The 18,514-nt window shown below is 40.9% G+C and overlaps 1 long non-coding RNA gene across 4 annotated transcripts in view; it reads right to left on the bottom strand.

Moving 5' to 3' along the window:
- Positions 1-18,514, bottom strand: part of LOC142362219 (uncharacterized) — an 89,202-nt gene that overhangs the window by 53,914 nt on the left and 16,774 nt on the right. For all 4 annotated transcript variants that reach the window (XR_012764829.1, XR_012764830.1, XR_012764831.1 and 1 more), the window contains exon 4: positions 10,923-11,021. This is a non-coding gene — a long non-coding RNA (uncharacterized LOC142362219). The remainder of the gene's footprint in view (positions 1-10,922; positions 11,022-18,514) is intronic.

The raw sequence follows: 18,514 nt of genomic DNA, 5'->3' as shown, positions 1-18,514 counted from the left end.
GTTCATTTGGTCAGCGTTAATCCCCTGGCTTTTTCAATGTGCTACTAAGTCTTCAAACACTTTTGAATGATGCATCTCTAGCATCTGAGGGACTGGACCTGTCAACCCTATTCAATCACATCGCTGTAGAATGGACCTCAGGCACTGTTGTTCTTGGCTCTTGGATATTTATTTGCATGTGAAAGGACAAACTTGGCCTCCGTATATGCAAATTCTGCACGCTATAATTTATAGATGCACTTCATAACATTTACATTTGCAAACCAGACACCAGTGTTGAGCAAACAGATGACCTTGAGTACCAGTAGTGCATCACGTACCTGCTGGTTTCCACCACTTTTTTTTTTTAATCTGATGAATATAACTATATATAGCTATGTTCACATTTTCAAAGGTCTCTTACTCCCGTTTCTATTTACGGACTAAAAGAAGGTTTGACGGACTATAAGACCTTTTCATGTGAGGAACCAAGCTGTGTTCCTGCAGAATGTCAAATCCTTTGACCAGCAAAGAAGCAAAGGGAAGGCTGCTTAGATGGAAATTGCCTCTTTTCAGGTGGTGGGAACCCATTTCGAAACTTCTTAACTGACTAGTCTATTTTGGCTGATGCTCATGTCCTCCAGTAGGAATGTCACTGTGTTTATATCCATGGACTGTGATTTGTTTCTCCACCTACTTCATCTTCTTCTACTTTAATCCACTGGGCATATACGAGTATACCCTACAACAAGTCCCCAGCAGATGTCAACGTGACTGTAGCCAACCGAGTTGCGATGAGTTAAACCTGTTCATCCTTCACCTTCGCTTACCTGCTGAGCTGCATAGACTCCAAAAAGCCTGACAGCCACAGATCCAGACGCTGAGCAAAGTACACAGATTTTATTCTAATGGCTGTGAAAAGGAAGACAGTAACGCTACTGTAAATTAAGATAATTTTATACCAGCTGCATGCTGACACAAATGACTACCTGTAGCACTTGATGGGAGAGAATTTGGTTGGACCTGGCAAGTGTCCCATCTGTCCCTTTATTCTAGTTTGGGATGGAAGCTGTGAATGTTTTTCCAGTTTCATATGGAATGCACTGAACCTGCCATAATAAAAATATTTAGATTACTGATAATCTGAGAGATTGGGATGCCTCCCCTCAGCAACAGATATAATTAACCTTCACATGCAAGTAGGCATCAATCATTTGTAGCAGCATTTTGTAAAACGTGCATGGTAACCACAGTGCTCATGTACCTCAATTGCCCTTAATAACTTGTTGATTTTGAAAACCTTTGTTACTGCATTGCTTCACCTAGATCTCTGATGTTTTCTGCTGACTCATCTTGGTTCAGGAGTTTGAAGGGTTAGTGGCTGAAGAAGTTTGTGTTCTGCCAAAGCTGGATGGGATGGTTGCCTGGTAACGACACCTGTGGCGTAAAAAGTGTTGCGTCAGGCATATGCCTGTTCCTATCTCTTTTTAGGAGACAGCGAAGAATTATAGAGAAGATATATTTTATTTAAAGAGCCTAGAAGATCTAGAAGAACTGTTACCTGAGAGATGGAGCTGGAAAGGAAATGCTGTGAAACCAATATATCATCGGAGACTGCCTTCAGTAAACCACTGCAGAATTAAATTAACTTCCATTTCAACACTCTAGATAGCTGCCATGGGAAAACAACCTGCTTCCAGCTGCTTGCTGAGAATCCCATCCCAGCAAGGAAGCCAAGCACTTTGGAGAGCAGTTAGGCATAAGGTCCTCCATGTTTTGGTCTCAGGGGGCCTTCCAATATGTTTAAACATCAACCAGCAAGACCGTATGTTGCTGCCTGCAGCTGTAACATGGGGCACTACACCAGTCTCCTCTCTCAGCGGGAGACACAACAGCACACAGCAGACCGAGAGCTTGGTGACAGGTTCTGCACAACTCCCATTGCTCCCATGACCCATGCAGCCTCCTGTGGCAAGACAAAATCACTGCCTCTTATCGACAGTACCCAAACCCACAAACTGACCAAAGCAGTGCCAGTTGATCAGTCTTACCAAGTCTCTGACAGGGCTTGATGGGACCACTATTGTTGCCTCCTCACCTTCTCAGCTGTTTTACCATTTTACTACTAGGTTTATTCATGTGTCTATCCACTTGTTGGGAGTGGGGAGGAAGTTACATTCTTTAGTAACTTATAAAGGCTAAACAACAAATAAATGACAGAAATGCTCAGATAGACAGAAGTTGTATTTTGCCTGCCCACTTCATGGCATCATAGGTTATTACCATGGCTGTCAAATGGCAGTCTGGAAAACAGTGAGCATCTGTGAGGGGTCTGAGGGTCCTTGTTAAAGAAAGAGCTTTACAGCCTCCCCAGTTCCACTCATTTTGAGGATGTCTGCTGGTCCCAAGGTGTGGGAAACCATATAATATGAGACAGAACAGCACTGTCTCATGATCCTGAAAGATCAGCGCATCCTGCGCCTCCCTTCTCTGTTCTCAGGAGATAAGCTGTTTTCACACATCCAGCTGCAAAAGATCCTGGAAAACAGCAACTGTGAACTGGCATTTGCAAAGCCACGAATCCAAAGCTGACTGGCTCTAGTAACTATTGTACTAGTATATAAGGTATTCACTTGAGCAATAAAAGGATTCTGATCGAGCACAAGATTGGGGTCCGTGAAGTCATTCACCACACCAAGGGTTAAAGATTAATTGAGACTGGGAAAAAATATACTGTGCTACAGAACCACAGAAGAGCTGATGTGGGAAAGGACCTCTGGAAATTGCCTAGTTCAATCCCACCACTCAAAGCATGGTCACCTAGAGCACATTGCCCAACATTTTGTCTAGTCCTTATCTCACAGGAACTCTAGTCCATAGCTTTAACTCTTTTCAAGTATCCCCTGAGTCCTTAGAAGCTCACTCTGACTGACACCATAAAGCCAGATGTGGCAAGCTCAAAAGGAAGAGATAAGGTCCTCTAGCCAAATTTACTGTTTATTACAGAAATGTTTCCCTGTTCATTGTGGCATCAAGTCCAACAATCTCTAGTGGATTGCAGTAAATCTTTTAGGCTGACATTTTAATCTTGATTCTAAAACTCCAAGTGACAGAGAAGCCAGAACATTCCCTGGACAAATTATTCCAATGATCAATTATCCTTTCTATGTAAAAAAAAAAGTGCAGTATCTGATTTTTTCCAGGGATGGATCTTGGTATACATATCTGCTAGATTGAAAAGACTTCTATTGCCAGGATTTTTCCCCTAGATACATATTTATGGACCACGATGTTCATATTTTCATATGCTCTTGGATAAGATGTATCCAGTAGTAGTCCTAGCATAGTATTCTATGCAATATTAATAATTATTGAATCCCTGTTTAGCTGTGCTACTGCTTTAGTAGATGTGGCATGATCCATCACAGCATATTTTATAAAGAACAGAAAGGAAAGTAAGCAGTGATGGTTAGCTACTGTGAAGTGAGGAAAAAAAAGTCTAGCTCTTGCAGTGAATTTTATCTTCAAATCTCCTGTGGCCAGTTCACTTTTTCTACATTTTCTTGTCATTAAATGGAATCTTAACCTTGGCCATAAAATGATTTCAGATAAAGAGCTGCTAAACACTAGAGAGGCAGGAGGTTGTGTAATACTTGTGTGGTCAACTCTAGCAAAGTTTTTACTTTTTTATTGCAAACCCAGTTTAATCCAGCCTTACTCATATTTTATAATTGCACAGCCTGAAGGGTAAAATGTGTGCATATCTGGGGATAACTATATTCCATCCAAAGAAATGCCCAGTGCAAGCAGAGCCCGGAATCCATCATACCCCAGCACCTGTCCTTCCCCTCTTTCCTGACTCCCTCCCCATGCCAAAATACTTCAACCACAGCAACAGAATCCTGAAAAAGAAAGAGCCTGGAAATATGTTAAAGTTATAACAGCAGACTTCCTGACATGTTGTTGTGGGTTTTGGTTCCTGACATGTGTGGCAAGGTTTTGGTAGCGGGGGGGCTATAGGGGTGCCTTCTGTGAGAAGCTGCGAGAAGCTTCCCCCATGTCTGATAAAGCCGGCTCTAACATGGACCTGCTTCTGGCCAAGGCCAAGCCCATCTGCGACGGTGGCAGCACCACTGGGATAACAGATTTCAGAAGGGGAAAAACCTGCGGAAAAATGGCAGGCTCCTGCCAGGACCTGTGGACCCGTGGAGAGAGGAGCCCGCGCCGGAGCAGGTTTGCCGGCAGGGCTTGTGACCCTGTGGGGGACCCACGCTGGAGCAGCCTGTTCCTGAAGGACTGCACCCCGTGGGAAGGACCCACACTGGGGCAGTTTGTGAAGAGCTGCAGCCCGTGGGAAGGACTCACGTTGGAGAAGTTTGTAGAGAGCTGTCTCCCGTGAGAGGGACCTCATCATGCTGGAGCAGGGGCACGGTGTGAGGAGTCCTCCCCCTGAGGAGGAAGGAGTGGCAGAGACAACGTGTGATGAACTGACCGCAATCCCCATTCCCCATCCCCCTGTGCTGCTCGGGGGGACAAGGTAGAGAAACGGGAGTGAAGTTGAGCCTGGGAAGAAGAGAGGGGTGGGAGGAAGGTGTTTTAACATCTAGCTTTATTTCTCATTATCCTACTCTGATTTGATTGGTGATAAATTAAACTCCCTTTTCTCCCCACGTTCAGTCTGTTTTGTCCATGACGGTAATTGGTGAGTGATCTCTCCCTGTCCTTATCTCGACCCTCGAGCCTTTCATCATATTTCCTCTCCCCTGACCAGTTGAGGAGGGGGAGTGATAGGGTAGTTTTGGTGGGCACCTGGCATTTATCCAGGCCAAATCAAAACACATGGTCTGCTCTTCCCTTCCAAATTAGCCAACCATGGTTCTACCAGTCCCAACTGCAGACTGCAGATTTATGGCAATGGCATTACGTTTGCTTTTAGAGAGCTGAAGGCTTTATAGATCAACAACAGTAATTTATTCCTTCTGGAAACAACAGCAGGTGTTAGAACACTGGCTAGCTCAATTCTTCAGAAATTTGTAACTTCTGAATAATGCTGAAATTATAATCTCACAAATTGCTTTCTTATTTGAATACAAGACCTAGATCCTTCTAGCTAAGAACAGATGCCAAAAGTCTTCACTGAGTTTCTCCCTAACATTCACAAGCAAGTAAGGATCTCACAATAATCCAAAATTTGGAAACTCAGTATCAGACAGCAAGCATATCTGGCAGAGATCATCCTGCCATCCTCTCTCCATGCCTAAATACTAAGTGGTAATAGCTGTGCTGCGTGTATCTGGACCACACTGCTGCAGCCAGTTCTTGTGAGAGAAAACTCTTCAGCACCTACCACTGCTTGCTGCTGGAGACTGGCTGTTGGGCTGGGTGGGATGCTCTGAACCATCAGGCTAGTACCCACCTTCTCATGAAGGCTCCTTAAAATCTGTTTTCTGAATAAATAAGGCTAGTAGCAATCCAAAACTGATTGCAGGCTCTGAAATTTCACCTGTTGTCCTCAGTGTTTATAATTTTCAAGAAAATTAATTAAGCTTCCTCTGGGCCAGTCTCCAATGAGCACCATCTGATGAGTTGCATTGGTAGGCTGCCTGCAGCCATAGCCTGCCTCTCTCTCTGCCAGCTGCATCAGCCACATGCAATATCACAGGTAGGCAAACACTTTTGGGAAGTCAACACCAGCTAATTATTATTTACATTTACAATTACAGGTGAGTAGAAGTAAATTTCTCTATCTCTCTTTGCAAATCCTTAGATTATAATTAAAATATCAGCACTGTTTTTAAGAGCTTCTCCCTCCAGCCTCTATACTGAGCCTAGTAGCTTGCCATTAACATTTTTCAGCTGATCACTTTACCCTCACAGCTGTGCTCTCCATGTATGTGGTCGAGGTGGTTGAAACAAAAACCACAGGAGAGGAACACTGTAACCAGTCTGGAATACACAGCTGAGTGGAAGATCTGAGGCACTCGGCATCGCCTGAGCTGCAAAAGCAGACATAAATGCTAACATAGCTAAGGTCTTCTCTGAGACAGAATAAAGGAACACAACAGGAAAACATCTGTGAAAGACGGCCTCCTAGAAGACCCATTTGCAGATGTTCATTCAAGCCAGAGATGGAGGTTGCATCCACTGTTTACTCTCTCCCCATTTTTTCACACACACACATTGACTAAGCAGTTTACCTGGCCTCAAATCCATTTCCAGGTATCGGTATTTGGGCTCATCCCTAAGGAATGTTTTCCTTTGTCATTGACTTTGGTTCTTGCTAGCCTGGCGGTACAATATTTGAGAGAAGAGGGAAATGAGATTCCTCCATCAGGAGATCCAGTAGAGAAGACAGAGTTGGCCATTTCAAAGGAAAAAGTATGGTTGCGGTTCTCCTTGCCACCGACCCCATACTTTTCCCTCCAGTCTTCCCGATTATCCACAGACAACTTCTAGACACGTGCTTCCCTGACACTGGGGAACTGTCTCTTGTAAGGTGTGTCTCTGCTTTATACACACCAGTATACCCTATATTGCTGACTATCAGCAGCAATGTGTGGGAACAGGCAGAGGTGAATGTCCCTGTTTAGATTTTCTTCAGCAAGAAAAGCAGCAGGTTTCCCTGGAGTACTCAGAAGAAAAGAAGCATCAGACTGATGGGAGAGGTAAAAATCCACACCTGACTCTATAATTACTTTCCTTTTCCATTGGAAACAGTAGAGAAAGATGTAAGTATTAACTAAGACTGTGTTTTTCCTTGTTTCAGTTTTAGTTGGATAAACAATCAAAGATGATAAACTACATTGTCAACAGGAGGAATTTTCCATCCAGCAAACCAGTACAGCAAAAACCAGCAAAGCTCTCCCAAAAGAGGTCTTGCCCCAGACAGCTGAGAGCTAAAGGAGATACCGTGGAAAGTGGCTGGCAGGATAACAAAGCTGAGATTCCCCGTTTCTCCATTCATTCTCCCATTTCTGTTACTTCTTTTTAAGGTCAGGCTGACCAGCAAATGAGTTCTTAACCCTACTATCTCCTTTTTCTCCCCTCCCCTTTTTTTTTTTTTTAATATTTGGGGGTTATATTCTTTCCAGGTATAAAACAGGAGAACTGAGCAATCCCAGAGGTGGCTTCTTTGCTAGGTACTGTGCAGACACTTGAAAGAGACAGACCCTAACTCAGGTTATCTATGAAAGATGGATAAAAGAGTAGGTAGAAAAGAAATCATTTCCCCCCCCAAGCCATGTGTGTGTGCCTCAAGCTGTAGACAGCTCAGAAACTGCAATGATTTTGCTAAGCCTATGCAGGAAACATATTACAGAACCATGGATGGAGGCAAGACCCACTGACCCCCTCTTCTGTTTTACTCACAAATTAACCCTTCCCTTCTTGGTATCTTTCTTTTGAAAAAGATCTTTCGTGATCAGAACACAGGCACAGCCACCCAGGCACATTTCTCCTCCTCACGACAGATAAATTTTGTTAAAATACATACATATGGAATTTAAGTTTGCTTTTGCTCAAAGACTAATATGACACATTAGATTAGATTAGGCTTCTTTCCTCCAAAAGAGCCTCAGGCTAAACCCCAGGACTGAGATACCACAGAGAGCTGTGAGACAACAACAAAGAACAAATTCTGGAAAGCAAGCTATTAAAGTCAGAAGATTGTTCTCTTTTCCTGTTGGTCTTTATCTGCATTTATTACTGGTGTTTTTAGCAAATAACTTCAAGGATCAGATTGTCCAGCAAGTTCAAAGTCCTTTGGGGTTTTGCAACCTGTTTATAGAGTTAAAGCTACCGCTCCCCCAGACTGACGTAACAAGATTTCAGTGCAAAGCGAGGTAATTTTTCCAATATCTGACTTCTTTGCCCAGTTTGTTTTGTTGGGTTTTTTCCCCGTCCTAATCTGTTTATTTCAAGAACATTCTTAAGGATGTAAGACTTGTCCTCAGGGTAGCTTTGAGGTCTGTCTAACCCAATAGCCTGTCTTTTCAACAGCAACTACCTCCCCAGAAGACCAAGAAACCCACTAATCCCTTCTTCCTAATTTACGCTAGAGTTTGACAAAATTCTGCAACATGAAAGTTTACATCCGTGTTAAAACTTTCTTTCCCCCTGGAGCTTGCAAGTGTTTTGAATTCCCCTTTAAATTTTCATTCCGGGTTACAAAAATCAACAGCAAAAGTAAAAATTTCCTGTTGGTTTTCATTCTGCCCTGCTGTTTACATTTTTAGTATTTATAGCTCTTTGTTTATATATAAACCAGTCTAGACCTATTTGTCCTGGTCAGAAATGTACGTTCTACCTGAACACTAGCTATTTAAAGAAGATTTTCACAGTAACATTACAAATTTTCTTTCATCTGTGGAAGAATTCATTTGTTATCATAATACCAGAGTTCAAAGCAGGCAGGAACCACCTTCTCTAACCCACAAGACACAAACAAAGATACACCGTAAAAAATTACTCCTCTCTGATGTTCAGCATATCAAGATTGCCGCTCTTCAGGTCCCACTGAGTGAAACTGAATAAAATACTGAGTGCTGAAGAATACAAAGTGAAGAGTCCTAACTGTTACTTTCAATGTCCCAAAATCATAGAATCAAAGGTTGGAAAAGATCTCTAAGATTATCAAGTCCAACTGTCACACCACTATGCCTGCTAAACCCTGTCCTGAAGTGCCACATCTATATGTTTTTTAAACACCTCCAGGGATGGGGACTCCACCACCTCTCTGGGCAGCCTGGTCCAAGGCCTGACCACTCTTTCAGTAAAGAAATTTTTCCTAATTTCCAATCTAAACCTCCCCTGATGCAACTTGAGGCCATGTAGATTAAGATTTTAAATAATAAGTGGAGCCTTATTTACAAAGAAAAGGAAAAGGGTAAAGAAAAAAAAAAAAGCAGCATTCTGCACTTCAACTGGGACAAACATGCAGCCTACATGCTTTAGTACGTGCTTTAGGGTATCAATTCCCCCGTCCAGCCTCTGGAAAGAGTAGTCAGTGGTATGCCAGAAGGATGCTGGTAGGCAATCGTGCATCAACAGGGACCATGTTAGCGGCCATTAGCCAGAGTCACCCTTTAACAGTTTTTAAGCTGACTTAGGCAATGAGGAAAAGAAGGATAGCATTAAATTATTTGTTACTTTCCCTTCCCAGCAACCAAAACCAGCATCCCACTGTAGTTGCAGCTGAAAACCAAAGAACACAAAGATTGAAATAGTTGGCTTAACAGCTATAAAGTCAGAAAACACATTTTCTTTCTCTTGATAAACGGACATGAAACTAATGATAATATAAACATTTCTACCTAGAGAAAAACAAAGTAAGTTAGGAGTAGCAGTTCTCTGGGAGAATATTCTAAATTCATAAAATTGCTCTTTAGCTTTCTAAACAATAAATTGCCAAAGAGCAATTTTTCAGAAGCACTACAAGAAGAAACTGGCATAATTACTCCTTCTTAAACAAATAGCACAGGCAATCCAGCCTTTATTTGGTTATGGAGGCTTTAAGCAATGTACTTTACTACATTCATTAAGCAGAACCTGAAGATCATACGTCCTCTGCCCAGAAGCAATCAGAATCATAACAACTGCACTGTACCTCTGAAAGCTAATCACCTAGATACCCATCAATTAAACAGATATTCAGTAGTTAGAGATTTCAGTTGTTCTTCATTAAGATGCAAGTGAGGTGCAATTACTTTTTAGGTAATAGCCTTCATTTAAAGTGATTTTAAAAGATTTTTTTTCTAAAATAAAAAGTCCATTCATAAACATCATCAAAATTGACAGATACAAATTCCCCAGCATGGCCAGCAGGGCGAGGGAGGTGATTCTGCCCCTCTGCTCTGCCGCGGTGAGACCCCACCTGGAGTTCTGCATCCAGCTCTGGAGCCCTCAGCGCAGGAAAGACACGGACCTGTTGGAGTGGCCCAGAGGAGGGCCACAAAATGATCAGTGGGATGGAACACCTCTCCTGTGAAGAAAGGCTGAGAGAGTTGGGGTTGTTCAGCCTGGAGAAGAGAAGGCTTCAAGGACACCTTACAGCAGCCTTCCAGTACTGGAAGGAGGCCGACAAGAAAGCTGGAGAGGAACTTTTTTACAAGGGCATGTAGTGATAGGATGAAGGGTAAAGGCTTTAAACTGAAAGAGGGTAGATTTAGATTAGATATAAGAAAATTTTTTACAATGAGGATGGTGAGACACTGGAACAGGTTGCCCTGGGAGGTGGTAGATGCCCCATCCCTGGAAACATTCACATCAGGCTGGACGGGGCTCTGAGCAGCCTGACCTAACTGAAGATGTCCCTGCTCATTGTAGGGTGGTTGGAACTAGTTGATCTTTAACGGTCCTTCCAACCCAAATTATTCTATGATTGTATATGTATGTGAATTAAATAAAATGCATACCCTTCTGTTAGCATAAATAGTACATTATATCAGCTCCAGTATATAACTGTTTCCCTAATGTATATGTGTGTGCTCTAGACACTTAAGTTTACCACTCCATAGACCACCACATTCCTTCTTTGCCTGTAACCTAGCTCAGGTGGAAGTTCAATGAATTTATCCTTACGTCCAAAATGTTGAATGAATTAATGGTAAATCACATGAGGCATTATCTCTAATCCCTCCACCTGCATGAGCATAGAGAGTATGCCCCACAGCATCTATGTGCCATTTACAAGCGCTGAGGTAACAAAGCTTCCGTCAAGCATTTAAGTAATGGGAGAGTAACACACAAGGACTCTCGCATAACACACACCCTTAACACACCTGGCTTAAACCAGCATTTTCCCAAGTCACTATACCAAGGACTTCATTGCAAAGGAATAAATTACTACTCTTTCTTTCCCACTCTCCTTTGTCCTGAGAACATATAATGCTGAAATGGCATTATTTACCCTAGAAATGTAAGATCCCACAAATAGGCGGACATACCTCTATCAACATATGTAAGAGGCCGGAGATCCAAATGAATGAGTCCTTAATACTAATTCCTTTCTCTGGTTACTTTCGGTAGGAGTGTCACCGCAATTTCTAAAAAAAAAATATACAATTCAATTATAGGTTAAAAGGAAGGGTGTTTGAAGTTATTAGAAATCATGATGAAAATCTGTCAGTCATAAAAATGGATCTATGATGCTCCAGTTCTATCTTTCAAAATGCTATTTACAACACTGTTCTGTATACTAGCAATTACTAATTTGTATGTATCTTTAGCTCGTCTCACCTTTTGATCCAAGAGACCATTAATTAGAGAAATTCTTTCTATTACCATTTCAAATGGTTTTGTACAAGAAAAGGGACAGTTAATTTTTTTTTTAACACAGCCAGGACTCAAAATCCTTTATGGCTTTATGAGATAAATACAGTGATATTAATCTCTACCCCAAAATGAAACATACATCAATACAGCCTGTAAGATGTTCCTTCAGCACAGCTTTCTGGTGTGTGAACACTTTGAATGATTCTAGCCTGACGTCCTTCTCAAATGATTCATATGCACTTTGCAGGTTTTCAGAAAGTTCTAGCTTCAGCTCTTGGAAAAACTTTGCTTTTAAGGATGCACAGCTAATATAGGAGTAGATCTGTACTTTATCTAAATGAGCAAATCTCCAATAGCTTGGCAAGCAGTATATTTATTTATGAGAGTTGTGCACATCCTGTAGTCACGGAAGTTTTCCTTTCTGTATGATCTTAAGACAAATCAGAGTTAATCTGCAGTAGACACCTCTGAACGCTGAATTTGTCCCAATTATGACATTCATCACCACTTAACCATGCTCTGTCCACCTCAGCATTTTTTCCAGATTCCATTAAGTGCAACAAAATTTGTAATTAATGATTGACTCCATTTGTTTTCTGACACTGTATCTGTAGGGTTGCTGTCACAGGAGTGTACTACTTATTTATTTGTGTGTTTATTGCACTATGAGAATATGTAAGTTGCTGCAATGTCCCAACCTACTGATGAAGTTATGCACTGTACTGGTTAGTTTGGACACCAGTTTTCCAAGATGATGTTCCTGACTTTCTCTGTCACGTAGTGTAGACTAAAAAAGACAGCAACAAAGTCATAGACCTACCAGAGAAATTCTTTGGATTCCTGGAGCTGTAGATGTGCACAAGGAGGCTACCACCCAGCTCTCAAAGCCAATCTAGTCTCTCTGAAGTAGAGCCCTTGCTTGCTAGCAGGCTGCACTTCAGAGGTCAATATGGTTAACGTGTCTTCCAAATTGTCTAGAAATAGTTGACTGCTCTTGCTTGCATACAGAGCAGAAGGTAAGGACTCTCCTCTAGATACTGCAGATTGTCTCAGCATGAGCAGTTTTTCTGCCATCGAGATCACCTTGCTGTGGTGGATTTTTAAATCTCCAACACTTACACATCTTCTGGGAAATCTTCAGCTGGCCAGTTATCTTGACTTTCCAGGTTCTATGTTTCACCACAATCATTCAAAAAGAAGCAAAAGATCAGGTCTCTGACCACTTCATATTGCTCGCAGAGGTGAACATTTGAATTTTGCATTTGAACACTGCTTCTTCACTTTTTTCCTACTGTGTTTTTAAGTACTTTCTTTAACAAAAATTGTTTGCTTGTTTCTCAAATCTATTTATGTTTTAGTATTTAATGTTTTACAGCTTTGAAGAAATGAAATAGTATAATAGAAGTATTACTTCTTTATTAAAAGCCAGTCTATCATGCTATGCATGTTTTGAACTGTTAAGCAGGCATAATGCTACCCAAAATTCCTTCAAGTCTTGTGTTTAATGCCCTACACAAGCTCCAGTCTGGCTTTTGCTAACCCTGATATTACAGTGTATTCTGTTCTTTCCCATGCAGAAAAACGCAGATTATACTGCAGTTCTTTCATTCCAAATTTGAGAGGAACATTTTTTAACACTGTCACTTTATTCATCATTTTGTAGAAGCTATAGCAACAGAGAATTTGTTTCAGTTGATTGTGACAGACATTATGAATTACCATTTATGCATAACCTTCTCATCAGCAATAATTCAGCAACTTAAAATCAAGTGATAACGTACAACATATTACCTAATGCTGCACCTGGGTTTTCAGGCAAAGCTGTCCTGACCGTTCTTCACTTGCAGAAAGACTCAAATGCAGGGCTTGTGGTTTCACACCATCATGTGGGTGCAGTGGAATGAAGCTGTGAAAGTCAGGCCTACACAAAAGAACCATGGAGACCCCTTATGCATTCTGGCTGAGCACGACGTGATTTCTCTGTAATGTTATATAAATGGAGACTTTATTGACCAGTTATCAGCCTTATCTCTGCATGGCTTGTGCTACACGTGCAAGATACGTAGCAGGCAGAGCGCAGGCTGACTACTGCTTCTTGTCTTTTCCCTTGGGAAGTGTCCCCCAAAAGCTCTAGACTGGTGCTCACAGCAAAACTGAGGGAGAAAAGTTCTCCAACTCATTTTTTTTTTTCTTGTCACGATGCGTGGACAGAGCAGAGTAATTCATTATTTGCAGTTAGAAGGATTTTGCCCAGATATACAGCTGAATCACGTAGTTGCTAAAATGTCTGAAGAACAATGCACCCTCACTGGGTCTTCATACAGAAATGATATAAAACTCTTCTCTGCCTGTTCTGGTTTTATTTCCAAATATATTCTAGTGAAGATCTTATTCTGCCACCATGTCCTATGTGTTATACGTCCTTTTCCCATTACTTGTCCCAGAAGATCTGGTCACAAGGAAAGTAAGCCATAACATGGGCATATGTGGCTCTGTTAAGCCTTTAATATACAAGTTTACCCTGCATTTTCTCCCATTTATTCAGTATATGTTGTCCTGTAACTCAGTGACAAATGTTGCAAGTGTTGTCCAGATTCTGGTAACATCATTCTCACTAAAACATGACATTGCTCTGAAAATGGCCACGCTGATTTTCTCATTGCCAAATCTGAACACGCGTAAGGAGTGACAGAATCTGGTGCTTCCTATGTGTAGCCAGAAATACCTTTTGCAGAAGTCCTGCAGAATGGAGCAATCTTATTCCTCCAGTCTGGGGCAAAACATCAGTGCTGAAGATCAGCAGTGGAAAGCTGTTGCTAATTAATATATTAGAAATAGACTGATCTCATAGTGTTATTTAGCAGACATTGCACCTGGATGGACCTAAGTTTAGGGCAGAAACTGTACAGCTCTAGGATTAAAATCACTGCCCTGGGACAGGCAGTCCTAGTCCCAAATCAGAGGTGTAAGTAACAGGGCATCAAAGTCTCTGCTGGGCTCCCTGGAGCTGGTCTCAAAGCTCATTGCACTCACTGTTCCTGGCACTAGAGCACCCTACTACCTTTCAGAACACAAAAGACAGGCTTAGATTTTTGCTCCCTTACTTCATTGGTATTTATAACTAGATTATTCACTGCAGTATACGCTCTCTTCTGTAGCTGGAGAACTATAACAATGTTCTATCTCCTAGCCACTGAAAACTAGCAGCTTAATTGTTTTTCTGAACTAGTATTAAGCTAGATAGCCAGAGAGCTGATATAATCACTCTGTTGCCAGTCCCCTCAGCGTTTATTTCAGCTGCAAAGTCCTTTATGTGATTTGTTCTTTATTCAAAAAAAAGGTCAAGGAAATAATTTGCTACATCACCAAAATGAAATCGTTTTAGCAATTAAAGGCTAAGAAGCCCTCGAAAGCCACTCATTTGCTTGCGCTAGTGCAGTCTGCCAGGGATGGCTGACATCTGCCAGTCTTCTTGTCTCTGTCCTCTCCTTGTTAATAGCACTTTATGTATTGAGACAGATCTACAAAGAGTCCTGATCACTGCAAGGCTCAGTATGTTAATACTTTCATCATCTGGGGGTCTGGCCTACAGAGAAGGATCAACAGTCTGGACTCAGGCTCCTGTGTTCCATTTACAACACAAAAAAGAGGATCAACTGCAACATCTCTAATTCAAACAATGCCATATATGTGTAATGATTATAAGAAAAATCTTAATTTTCCCTTTTTTTAATGCATTTATACTATGGGGCAGTTTCGTAGGAACAATATCTTCCGTGAAGGAGCAGGAGCTAAAAGATATTTTAAAGTGTTAATTTTTAAGGAGAGCTCTACTTTACATTTCTGAAGAACAGCACTAGACTCCTGTATGTGCCCACACTTCAGAAAGTATTGGAGGAAAGCACTATTCATACAGCTGGAAGTCTCCATATAAAGTAAGAAGCAAGTTCCAAAAGCAGCTCTGCAGACTTTCTTGTCGTGACTCTGGGGAAATTTAACCTCCTAACCAGCACTGCCTAGTTCAAAATGTACTCTTGTGTCTTTTAACCATGCAGCTGCAAACCATTCTCCCCTCTTCTCTTCTGCAGCCTGATCAGGATGGCATCCACCTGACACTATGAATAACAAGTACCTTACATGGAAACACATACTCCATTTTCCATTCATTTAAGCATAGTACTTTGTTCCTGTAAAATAATGAAATCTGGAATTCACATAGAAAATTGTACTATTTTCTGTAAAAGGAAAATCTCATGCTATATCATCTTTGAGCATAATAATCTTGTTACCTCGTCAAACCAGAGCTAATAGCAGCCGTTTTGACTATATTTCTCACCAGCAGAAAGGACAGGTGAGCTTTGGCAGATCTTGCTGCAATAGCTTAAGGTATGACACTAGCTATTTAATCCAGTCTCTTCTCTTTAAGACATTGCTTTCTCCCCTCCAGCAAAGGCGGCAGAGGGGCACTCATGATTCATGTTCTTCCAGTCATTGTTCAGCATCAGCACTGAAGGTGAGTGCGCACTGTGCCACCAGACTGCAGCTCAATGTGGGTGGACCATGAGCACACAAGACTGGTGTGACCTTGCTCTGCATACTGATCTGCGCCAGTAAAAGGCTGGATCAGGTTGCTTTGGCACTGTGATATACAGTTTTATTTATGAAATACATAAAAATGTGTATACCCTAAAGATTCTGATTATAAGCCTAAAATATTATCTTCTGGAGAAGAAATTTTTAATTTTTTTCTTTTTCAAATCAGAGGCGTGGATCTACTGGCCTGATGAGTCCTGACGCTAGATCTGGATTAGAAAAATTCAGGAGGGAGAGGCCCTTCAGTGGCTATTAACAGCGTTAGTTGGATGCAACCTTTAAATCAGGAAGGTGGTCAGAAGCTGGTAGATGGAGAACGATCATGCTGCTCTGGCCGTGTTTCTTGCACTCTCTACCAAAGCATAAAATACCGGCCACTGTCAGAAAGCAGATAGGGAGCTAGACAGACATTGGTATTAAGCAGTTTGACAGCACTATAGCTGCATTCTTTTGTTATCCTTATCATGCCTGTACTGGCATCATTAGCTAATATGAATATGCACAAAAGCATGCGATGGGTATTTTTTTTTCTGCTGAAATGTTCGCAGTGATTTGTGGCAATAGAGGCACGTACTATGTTACAGCGTAATCAAATATTCAAACGTAGGAAAGATTACGAATGCCTGATAACTACTCTGGAGGTGTACAAATTAGGTCAAGCCCATTATCTCTTCTCCAGAGCCTGGAAAAAGCATCACCCATTCTAGACCAATGTTATTTTAATTCTGCTCTAGAAATTAGGAAATAGGACAACTAGTTTCCCACGTAACTGTCAGACAGAATTGAAACTAGAAGTAGTTATTGAGATATATCTGATTTTAAATCTAGAGTTTATGACCTGTGCAAGTGTCCTAAAAAACTTTCTTCCAGAAGGTACTATTTCAAGGCAAGCTCTAAATACAATTACAAAAGACAAGGTTAAAAAAATGTGAGTATAAGCAATGGACATATTCATTCATTACACAAGAACTTAAGGCATGTATTTTCCTGAGGTACATGTCAGCAAAAAGTTGGTGTTACAAAAATTCTGTCAGAACACTGGGAAATAAAAGGTGTCAAACTTAACACATGAATGAATTTATACAGTTTGGTAACTGGTCTGCTTTATGCTTACTATTGATAAAGCGAGCCATTCAATCTCTAAAACTCTTGAGTACAGATTGGGTAAAAAGATCCCTTTTTTTTTAAAGCAGTGCACAGATCACAGTTCTGCAAATGATTTGCTTTGCTGGTGAGCTACCGCACCTAGGCAATGACCCAGCCACAAAGCATCATGTAGAAAAATTTGCAGGACAAAGTTTTTGCTCTTTTGCCAATACATTTTGTTTCAGCATTAAGATTAAATTAAAATTTACCCATGTAATGAACGTTGCTTGCAACTTCTGTAACTCCTTGTGAGGCCTAAACAACCCCATGCTTTTGTGGCACCCATCAAATCTTGTGCGCATTTGGAAACTTTTTTATGGAAGCAGGCAGTTAGTGTTTCTTCTGCATTCACATTTTTATTTATCTGTCTAAGCAGGTAGGGTATCTTAATAGAAAAACCCACATAACACAGTTTACAACTGTGTTTGGATGAGGGCAATGACGTATAATATTATAGGAACAGACATTTTGAAAAACAGTATTTTCATCAGTGTAAAAAGTGTTCTGATAGAAAAAAAACAGATAAAAGTCTTCTCTTGCTGTTTTATTGTGTGGCTACAGTTCATGCCATTATGCAAAAGGACAATGATTCCTCCAACCATCATTAGCATTTTATTTGTCAAGTAAAAATAATCACTTTTCCTGTGGTTATTAATATTTTAACATTATAAATGTTTATTAAAACAGTCAAAAATGATGTTTTCTGTTACTGAAAAATCATGCAGACCAAATTAGTCCTGGGCAAAGAGTGTAAAACCATTTCTAAGAAGATTAATTTGCTCTCACGGTGCTTATAATCATGAACCTTTTTGTGTTTGACTATTACAGAAACTTGCTTTTTCGCAGAAATATATAAAACATTGAACTTTAAGTGACCACTGGAGAATATTTGTGGAAAACAAACTGTGAATTTATAAACGTGAATATTCCATTCCCATCCTCAGTTAATCAGGGTACGAAGCTTACCATCTGAACTGAATACACATTTTAAATCAACCAACGCAGCACAAATTTCGGCTCTCAGATGCTTGTGATGAACTGCCTCTGCATAGTTTATGGACCAAGAAATACTAATGAGAATTTTTAAGATGTCTGAAGTATATAGATTTTGGATTGCTTCGGCAATGCCTGTATTAGCAAACAGTACAGCACAGCAGGAGAGACCCACAGGATGAAGCCATTGGTGCTTAGAGCCCAATACCCACATCACATTTTTCAGAAGGTTTAAGCTGGCTCCTTGATGAATGAATGACTAATGAGTTCTCATTAGTGGCTGGAGCGTGTTGAACACCTCTTCCAGGTTCTTTTCTTTGGAAAGGAACCCAATTCGTAGCCCTGAGACCACCCCAAGACGCAAACCAAAGCACAGAGAAAGGGGACAACTGGAATCACTCTCCTGATCTGAACAAAAACAGGGCTGTAGGTGCATCTTAAGTGGGCATTGCTTGTTGTCAGAATTTATAATGTAAGGTACTTCTGTGTAAAATAGAACCAAAAATACTCATTGTTTCTATTTAGTATGTGA

The sequence above is a fragment of the Opisthocomus hoazin genome, chromosome 8 (genome assembly GCF_030867145.1).
Source record: "Opisthocomus hoazin isolate bOpiHoa1 chromosome 8, bOpiHoa1.hap1, whole genome shotgun sequence".
NCBI lineage: Eukaryota > Metazoa > Chordata > Aves > Opisthocomiformes > Opisthocomidae > Opisthocomus > Opisthocomus hoazin.
Note: the sequence above shows the minus strand (reverse complement) of the source record. Positions and strands in the feature narration are given on the sequence as shown.